We start from the raw sequence: 10,429 nt of genomic DNA, 5'->3' as shown, positions 1-10,429 counted from the left end.
GGGTGACTTATTAGTCCTATATCCTAGGGCTGGGCCCCGATGTGATAGGCCTAATTAGGAGCGCATCATATGTTTGGCCGATCGAATGGTTGTGGAAAACTAAAGCGCCAGGTACGTTGGGCCAGCTCCAACGTTAGTTATACAGAGGATAGTGCAATGGGCCCCGGGGTGACTCATGAGTCCCATATCCTAGGACACTGGGTCCTAGTCTGACTTATTAGTTAGTTAATTAGTGCAACGGGCCCCATATGATGTTGTAGTCATTTATATGAATTGTATGCACACATGATTAGAGTTATTACTGCTAGGCATGCTTATTATGATTTGGTAACGTGTTATTAACTGCTTACGAGCATGTTTAAGTTTTCTTGCTAAGCCTTGGCTCATGGGTGCTATGTGGTGTAGGTAAGGGGAAAAGGAAGTTGGACCATCCATGAGTTGGAGAGCTTCTGTGACAATGTGTACATATGCGGCTGCTCGACCACCACAGCCGGGGTTTCTTAGAGGAACTAGGGTCAAACCCTATTTTTCCGCTTAAGTCGGTTGATTGTAACTTTTCAATTGTAATCAACCTTTTTAAATGTTAGTTTGGGATCCCATGTATGGATGTAAACGTTTTAGTGAAACGATTATACCTTTTGACCAAAAAATTTAACCCTAAACCATTAATCACGTTTAGTTACATGGTTATGGCCAAATGACTCGTTTAGTGAGTCTAACACTATTTAAAATAAATAGTGTAACAATCCTTGATTAACTCAGGGTTTGGTAACTATTAATGTGGTTACATGTTTAACTGCTTAAATAGGATATAAATGCCTTACCTGCATGCCTTATTAGAAGGCATGAGATATTCTGATAGGGCCTGACCCTTGATTGTTCATATGATTATATGCTTGCTTGCTCAGTTGATATATGAATTCTTTACCTGAATGCTAGAGTAGAGAGCTTGATATTTATGTTGGTAATAGCAGGGCTTATTGATTGATGCATGAATTTTATGGGCATGTATTTTAGTACTACGATTGTATGTGAATGTGGTGTTGTTGAGTTTTCTCATGCGAAGGCTTATGGATGTGATTGTCATGACTAATAAGTCAAGTCATTGATTGCAGAAGAACTTAGAGGTTATGTACCCAAGGCAGTCAATGGAACCCGACAGTGGTTATGTTAAGGCCAAAAATTATAGCCAGGGCCAGAGCCCTCCGCTTGCCCTTTAGAATTGGCAGAAGGTGTTTACAGACATGCAAGCAAGATTGCAGAGGCAAGAGGAAGAGATCAGGTGGTTGAAGCGACAGGTTCTGTCAGAAAACACCTCTTCCTTTGTTATGACAGGAGTAGCACCAGTTTTGGCTCAGCCTAGGGTTGAGAACAGGTGGGAATTATTATATGAGAGATTTTAGAAACATTACCCTCCAGCTTTTGAGGGAGACCTAAATCCATTCAAAGCTGAGCAATGGATGGGAATGGTTAGCTCCATCCTCGACTTTATGGGGGTGGTAGGTCACGATAGGGTGATCTGTGCTACGAATGTGTTATGGGAGGATGCCCAGACTTGGTGGGAAGTTGTATCCCAGATGCGAGATACAACTACAATGAACTGAGAGGAATTTAGGCAGTTGTTTAATGAGAGATATTATTGTGATGCAGTTAAGACTGCAAAGACAAATGAATTTCTGAACCTGGTTCAGGGAAACATGACAGTAAAAGAGTATGTTAACAAATTAATGGGTTTGTCAAGTTTGCTTTTGATATGGTACCCACGGACGTGGCTCGGAAGGAGCGATTTATCCATGGATTGAATTTTGGGATAGCTAAGGGCGTTATGATCGCCCTAGTACATGAGATCTCTACTAATGCTCAGGTGGTAAGGATAGCTTTTGTTGTTGAGGGCACAGGAAATGAGATATGGAGGGAGAGCATCAGAGAGCAGCGCGAAGCTCAGGCAGTGATACCTCTGTTTATTAGATTAGGCAGGGGTGGAGGCCCCAGTGATTAGAAAAGAAAAGTTATTAACATATTCAGCATCCCTTCACTAGAAAAGGGGTTTCGAAATGCTTAGATAGGCCATCAGGGTGAGGACAAAGGTTGGAAACTCTACTCGGAATGCACTTGGTGCAGGAGGCACCATTTGGGAGAATGCCGAGCAAGGGCATGTTTCTTATGTGGGATGGTTGGACACCATAGGAGGTATTTCCCAGGGATGAGGTAGAAAGAACCAAAGGGGATGGACAGCTTGACTCCAGCTCGAGTGTTCGCTCTGACTCAACCAGAGTCAGAGGCTGATGCTAGTCCCTTAGTAGTGACAGGTCAGCCTCCTAGTTCGTATTCTTATATTATGCTGATTGGTTTTCGTGCCATGTTTTCCTTTGTTTTGTTGCATCTAGTAGAGGCCTAGACTTAGTATGTAGATTATGTGAGTATGTTGTGATGAGAATTTGGAACCCTATCGCCTACCGAGGAACTGGTAACTTTTAAGAGATATGTTAGAGTATTGTGGGAAAAGATTCATCAGTTCACTTGATAGAGTTAGTTATGATCAACTTTGATATGATCTTGAATATGGATTGGTTAGTCAAGTAAGGGGCAACGATAGATTGCAAGAAGAAGATGGTAACCTTTGAGCTTGAGGGTGTGGATCCCTTTGTATTTGTTGGCACTGTGCATGGGCCTCGTATACCTATGATATCTGTACTTAGAGCTAGGGACCTATTGTAGGGAGGATGCATAGGATTCTTAGCTAGTGTGGTGGACACCACTCAGGTCGTGCCAGTGGGACCAGGATAAATCATATTAGTCTGTGAGTTTCTGGATGTGTTTCTAAAGGAACTGCCAAGGTTACCTCTGCATAGGGAGATAATGTTTGTAATTGAACTGGTGCCATGGACAGAGCTAGTGTCTAGGGCACCATATATGATGGCTCCAGCAGAGCTGAAGGAACTAAAGGTTCAGTTACAAGAATTACCAGACTTGGGTTTTATTAGGTCCAGTTTTTCGCCATGGGATGCAACCGTTTTCTTTATGAAAAGGAAAGATGGTTTTCTAAGGATGTGTATCGATTATAGAGAACTGAACAAGTTAACTATTAAGAATAGATGTCCTCTGCCAAGGATTGATGATCAGTTTGATCAGTTACAGGGTAAGACGGTATTCTCCAAGATAGATCTTCGATCTGGTTACCACCAGCTGAGGATTAGGGAGGAAGATATACCAAAGACTGCTTTTCGTACCAGATATGGACATTATGAGTTCTTAGTCATGTCTTTTGGTTTGACTAATGCCCCACCTGCTTTTATGGATCAGATGGATAGAGTGTTCAAAGATTATTTGGATCAGTTTGTGATCGTCTTCATCGACGATTTTTTGGTTTATTCTTAGTCAAAGGCAGAACATGAGTTGCATCTCAGGTTGGTTCTATAGAGGATGAGGAAACAACAATTGTATGCAAAGATCAAGGAATGGGAGTTCTGGTTACAGCAAGTGACTTTTCTTGGTCACATTGTCAGTAGGGATAGGATCAAGGTGGACCTAGCTAAGATTGAGGCGTTGGTTGGAGCTGGTGAATGATTATGATTATGAGATCCTTTATCACCCGAGGAAAACCAACATGGTGGCAGATGTCTTGAGCTGGAAAGCTTTGGGATAGTTGTACAATGTGAGAAAAATATATAGAGAGTTAGCAGAGGATATGACCAGAGCGGGAATAGAGTTACTGGTTGGCCAGTTGGCCAACATTACGCTTCAGTCTATCATTTTAGAAAGGATCAAGAAAAATAGTTGAGTGACCCACAGTTGGGAAAGATTAGAGGAGATGTCCTAGCTGGGGTAGCTAAGGACTATACAGTGTCAGGCATGGGTTTATTGAGGAAGAAGGATAAGATTTTGTGTTTCAATGAACACTGGGATCAGACGAGAGATTTTGGATGAATCTCATACTACCCCTTATTCTCTACATTCAGGAACCACAAAGATGTACTAGGATCTAAAAGCTTTATATTGGTGGTCTGGAATGAAGAGGGACATGACTGAGTACGTGGCAAAATGCCTTATCTGTCAGCAAGTCAAGGTGGAGCATCAAAGACCAGTGGGGCTACTACAGCCTTTGGGTGTCGCAGAGTGGAAGTGGGAGGACATCACGATTGGTTTCGTGGTGGGGTTGCCTAGGATAGTGGACCAGCATGATTCAGTCTGGGTCATTATGGATCGGTATACAAAGTCAGCTCACTTTTTACCAGTGAGGGAGAATAATACAGTTGACCAGTATGCATATCTCTATGTGAGAGAGATAGTGCACCTTCATGGGACTCTGAGGTCTATCAAGTCTGATAGGGACCCATCTTTACTTTCAAGTTTTGGGGAAGTTTATAGAAGGTGATGGGTACACAGCTGAGGTTCAGTACAACATACCATCCTTTGACTGATGGTAAATCAGAGAGGATTATCTAGATATTGGAGAACATGCTGAGAGCATGTGTATTAGACTTTGAAGGGTCCTGGAGTGAATATTTGTCTGTAATAGAGTTTTCCTATGATGACAGCTACCGATCGACTATTGGAGTGGCACCTTATATGAGATGTTGTATGGTAGGAAATATAGATCGCATATTCACTGGAATGAGATGGGTGAGAGGAAATATTTAAGTCATGAAGCAGTTGAGAGGACAACTGAGGCTATTGAAAATATTAGAGCTTGGATGCTCGCTTCTTAGAATATACAAAAAAAATGTTATGCTAATTTGAAACACATGAAACATGGAGTTCCAAGTGGGAGACTATGTCTTCCTTAGAGTTTCACCATAGTAAGGGGTGAAGACATTTGGGAAAAAGGGCAAGTTGAGCCCTAGATTTGTAGGACCATTTGAGATCCTGGAGAGGATCGACCAGGTGGCCCATAGATTGGCCTTACCTTCAGCATTGTTGGCCATACACAATGTATTTCATATTTTGATACTTTAGAAATATGTATCAGACGTGACTCATGTGTTGCGTTATGAGGATCTGGAACTGGAGGTAGGTTTATCCTATGAAGAACAGTCAGTTTGATTTTAGATAGGAAGGACAAGGTCCTAAGGAACAAGACTATACCTTTGGTTAAGGTATTATGGAGAAACAATGAGGTCGAGGAAGCGACCTGGGAGCTAGAGTCACATATGCGAGATCAGTATCGCAATATGTTCAGGTAAAATTTCAAGGAAGAAATTCATGTAAGGAGGGGATAGTTGTAACGTCTCAAATGACCTAATATGGCTTAGGGCCTTGATTAGGGGGGGTCCAGGATGGAAAATTACATGTTTATGTGATATATATGTGTATCATTATATGATTACGTGAGATATATTATAATATGACTAGATATGCATGTTTAGGTGTATTAAATATGCATGTGGGCTCGTTTCTCATCAGAAGGGAAAAATTCGTAATTTGGCCCGTTACGGGTATATTTGGAGTAAATGTGCATATATGTGATATATGTGTGAGATCACATTATTATGTGGATATATTATGGTTACTCGGCACGAGGCGATCCTAGGGAGAAAGTTAGCGGGAAAGTCACAACGGGACCAATACTCGACTCAGGGTAAGTCAAGGGGTATTTTGGGTATTTAGTATATTACTGGGATATTGGGTAATTGGAATAAATATTCGAGGATATATTCAGAGTTAGAGAGATTAGGAGGGAATTCTGGGGATTTTGACCATTTTATCCTCGGGACATTTTTGGTACCCCGAGCCTTGGGAATTGCTTAAGGTTACTTGAAATCTAAGTAACCTCTCATAACCGAATAACACAAAAAAATATCTCTTGTTCTCTCTCCCATTCTCTTATCTTTTCTCCTCGTTAGCATTTTCGAAGGAGACTCGAGTTTTAGAGCTCGAATTCAAGCGAGGTTAGATTCATAACGATTCTAGGGAAGATAAGAAGCTTGATAACTTGAGGATTTAGCTGGAAAATTACTTAATCAGAGGCAATTTAAGCTTTAAGTTGCTGAGTTTTGTTTCCTTAAGCTTGGATTGGAATTTATGGTTTTGGTGAGTTTTTGATCCATTTGTAACTTGGGTTTTGATTGTTTTGAGCTACTGAGTTGATTGGGAACTTTACTTTTGGGATTTAGCTATGTTTGGATAGGTTTTTGGAGGGATTTGGCTTGAGGAAAATGGAGAAAAACGTAGAGTTTTCATGTCGAGCCGCGACGCTATTCTTGGGGTGTCGCGACTCTCATGAACACAGGGAGAAGCAGGAGTTGTCAGCCCTTTTGAGCTGTGACGCCTGTAGAGGCGCGCTGTGGTGTGTGTGGTAGTAGGGGAGAGCTTAGGCTCTCTAACTTAGGATGGGCTGTGGTTCTTTCATTTTGAGACGCGACGCTTGAAGGGTTTTTGATCCCTGGGGAGGTTTTGAGTGTGGGAACTCAAACCTAAGGGTTCAGGATCGATCCTACTACTCAGTTTAGTAGAATTCAACGTCCCAGAGGCTAGGAATCGGTCCGTAAGCCCTTATTCACTCATTATTGATGGGATTCTTTATTATGGTTGTGACTAGGTAATCGCTAGGGGCTTGGAACCAGGATCGTGCTCGAGGGTCGTTCATTCTTAACCTGTGCTTGGACCAAAAGTAAGAAAACCGCACCCAGTATGTGATATATGTGAATAGGACTTGGCCCGGATTGTTAAACAGGGATATGAATAGGGCTCGGGCCCCTGAGAATGAGCGTGATTATGATTATGCCTATGATTGTTGCTTAAGCATGCTAAATGCTTTGTATATGGATATTGACTATATGATATATGTTTGTCTGCATTATCTGATAGAAAAGACTTGACTTATAAGTCAAGAACGTCAATAGTGCGCTGAGCACTGATCAAAAGCATTGACTTATAAGTCAAGGGTGTCAATAGCGCGCTGAGCGCTGGTCGATATGGTTAGGCCAAATCAGGTGCGCATCATACGCTTGTTCCACCCAATGGTCGTGGAAAATTCAGCGCTAGGTACGCTGGGCCAGCTCCAAGGCTGGTTATGCAGAGGATAGGGCAATGGCCCCAGGGTGACTTATTAGTCCCATATCCTAGGGATGGGCCCTGATATGATAGACCTAATTAGGAGTGTTAGGAATAGTTCCTAGTGCGCAGCAGAAATTGCAGTAATGGTAGTATTGTATACAACAAAAAAATTTCATATAAACAACTTAATATGAGGATCCTTTAGTATGAAATATGTTAATCATTATAGTATGTATATGTAAAAATAATATGAAATGATTTAACTATTGTAGCCTATCAAGAATCCTTGAATCTTTTCATATATATATATATATTTCAATCTTCCTATCCTCACTAGAGTACTCACACCTAGATTTTCCAAGATGTTCTCTACACCTCAAGATGTGGGTGGGCACTAAGAGAACACTTATTAATATTTGTGAATCAAAAGTATTCTCAACACATGAGACTCTTGATTATACGCTAGATAGAAAGGTTTTTCTTTTTGTGTGGAAAATATGATCAGTTTTTCTCTTCTATGTAAAATACTGTGTTTTTCTATTTTCTATCATATAGAATATATAGACATTATTATCATAATACTAATAATAAAATTGATCATATTTAATAATAATAAAATAAATTATAATTAAAGACAAAGTCTTACATTCCATTTTAAAACTCTTTTCAAAATGTTTTATTGATTAATTAAATAAAATAAAAATAAAACAATAACTGATCACCATTAGTAGTGGTACACGTATAGGGTAGTCCAAGAAGCTCTATACATGTAGCACTTCCCTGAAAAATGAGATTTATTTTTGCATGCATTTTTATTTTAATTAATTAATAATTAGAAATTCAAATAAGGTATCATCTTTTAAGGAAAAGATAACAACTTAAATTTCAAAATTTGATTTTCCATTATCATCTTATTTATTAATTAAATAAATATAATAATCAAAACCAATTTTGAATAGTGTTGATAGAGTCGCCTTGGGGACCTATGGACCAATAATTCCAAGCTCAAATAAATAAAAGATTATTAACCAAAACTCTTTGATTCGATAATCTTATTTATTAATCTCATGATTATTCCACTATAAATATGAGACTGCACTCTTGAGAATTAAAGACATATATTTACTGAGTACTTTATTGTAACCATAAAGTGTCCATTGGTATAATCATTATAAACAAATTAATCCTCTACTGATGATTCATAATTAAGTGGGAATAAAATTACCATTTTACCCTTTTAATTCTATCTTGATTCCTAGTGTTCCGTTGACTTTACTAGTGAAGGTTAATTCATAATCTGATTATGAATTTGACGTTAATAACCTTTTCAGTTCCAAAAGCCAACCCAATATGGAAACATCATTCAATCTATAAGAAGGTATAGATTCCATAGTTGTTAAGCTATGTCCCCAGCCATATACATCATTGAGTCCCCAAAACAATAGTTCTTAGCGTGATCATTCTGACAAACCGTATTGCATGAATCAAAGGATCAAATGACATATATAAGAGTTCATAGTAACTTCACGATTAAGATCAGTTTGTATATGATCATCAGTTGAAGTGTTTTGTAATACTACGAAACGGTATTTGAACAAGTATTATCAAATCACACTTGGTCCAGTTCTACACACTCTCAGTATGCAAAGTACCTCAACTAAAGTCTCCTACTACACTAGTAATCCCAGATCTAAGTCACATGTATTCATAATACTAGTGGACCGTACTAGCAATAATTAATCTAAAGATTCCATAACTTTATTTTACTGCGAACTATTTAATTTTATTATCTCAATCTCGATCCTCTCATACCAATATGAGATTGAGACCACATAGATGAACTTGGGAATTTTTTGATATTTACATAATATTATTAATAATAATATAGTACATAAGCTACATATATACAATAATTCAATTCATTCATTTATTTCATTAAAACCATTGTCAACTACAATTGCTTTTTAAGGGAACAATTCCCAATAATCTCCCACTTGCCCTAATGCAAATGAGGCATTTCCCTTAACCCCATGTTTCTTACATGATCCTAAAAAGATTTAATAGATAAAGTCTTTGTGAACGGTTCAGGTCTCCACCTGAATACACAAGCATGTAATCTCTAGTATGTCTGAGATACTTGAGAATATTCTTTAATGCTATTCAATGACTCAATTCAGGATTTGATTAATAACGGATGACTATCCCTACTGCATAATAGATGTCAGGTCTGGTGCATAAAATTGCATACATTAGACTGCCGACTCCAGAGGCATAGGGATACTATCTCATGTCCTCCTCTTGCTGAGGTGTTTGTGGACATTATTCTTTAGACAATTTAACTCCTGACCGAGTAAGCATATTGTCTTTCTTGGAGTTTTGCATGCCAAAGTGTTCTAGCACTTTATCAATATAAGTTGCTTGAGATAGTGTCAAAACTTTGTTCTTTCAATCTCTACAGATTTGAATTCCCAAAACATATTTGGTTTCTCCCAAATCCTTCATTTGGAATTGCTCAGCTAACCATTTCTTTACTTTTGATAATGTTTCTATGTCTTTCCCAATGAGTAGAATATCATCAATGTAAAGAATGAGGAATACCACAATCTTATCTTTGATTTGTTTGTAAACACAAGGTTCATCAACGTTTTGTTCAAAACCAAACGTTTTGATTATTTCATAAAATCTAAGATTTCAAGATCTCAAAGCTTGTTTAAGTCCTTAAATAGACTTAAGAGGTTTGCAAACTTTTTGCTCCAGACCTTTAACTTTGAACCCTTATGGTTGAGACATGTAAATGGTTTCGTCAAGATAGCCATTCAAAAAAGTTGTTTTAACGTCCATTTGCCAAATCTCATAATCCATGCAAGCAACTATGGATAAGAGTATGCAGATAGATTTGAGCATGGCCACAGGTGAAAAAGTTTCTTCATAATCAACTCCTTCTTTCTGTGTGTATCCTTTTGCCACTAGACTTGATTTGAAAGTCTCTACTTTCCCATTTGCTCCTCTCTTGTTCTTGAATATCCATTTGCAACCAATAGGTTTAACATTTTCAGGTGGATCTTCAAGAGTCCAGATAGAATTTGAATACATTGATTTCATTTCAAGGTCCATGGTGTTTAGCCATTTTTCTTTGTCAGAATCTTCCATTGCATCTCTACAAGTCAAAATATCATCTGTGTTTGTGTCAAACACAAGCATCAGAACTTCATGTTCATAGCATATTGGTTGTTTACCAATCCTCCCACTACGACAAAACTCTCTATTATTCTAACTAGAACTAGCGATATCCTCTGGTCGTTTTTCATTTGTCACTACTGGTGATTGGTCTTGTTTACTTGAGACCATTTCCTCAAGTACGACTATACTTTGAGGTTTGTGTTTATTTATATAGTCATGCTCCAGAAAAGTAGCATTTGTAGATGCAAACGTT

This window comes from Humulus lupulus, chromosome 3, assembly GCF_963169125.1.
Source record: "Humulus lupulus chromosome 3, drHumLupu1.1, whole genome shotgun sequence".
Taxonomy (NCBI): domain Eukaryota; kingdom Viridiplantae; phylum Streptophyta; class Magnoliopsida; order Rosales; family Cannabaceae; genus Humulus; species Humulus lupulus.
Note: the sequence above shows the minus strand (reverse complement) of the source record.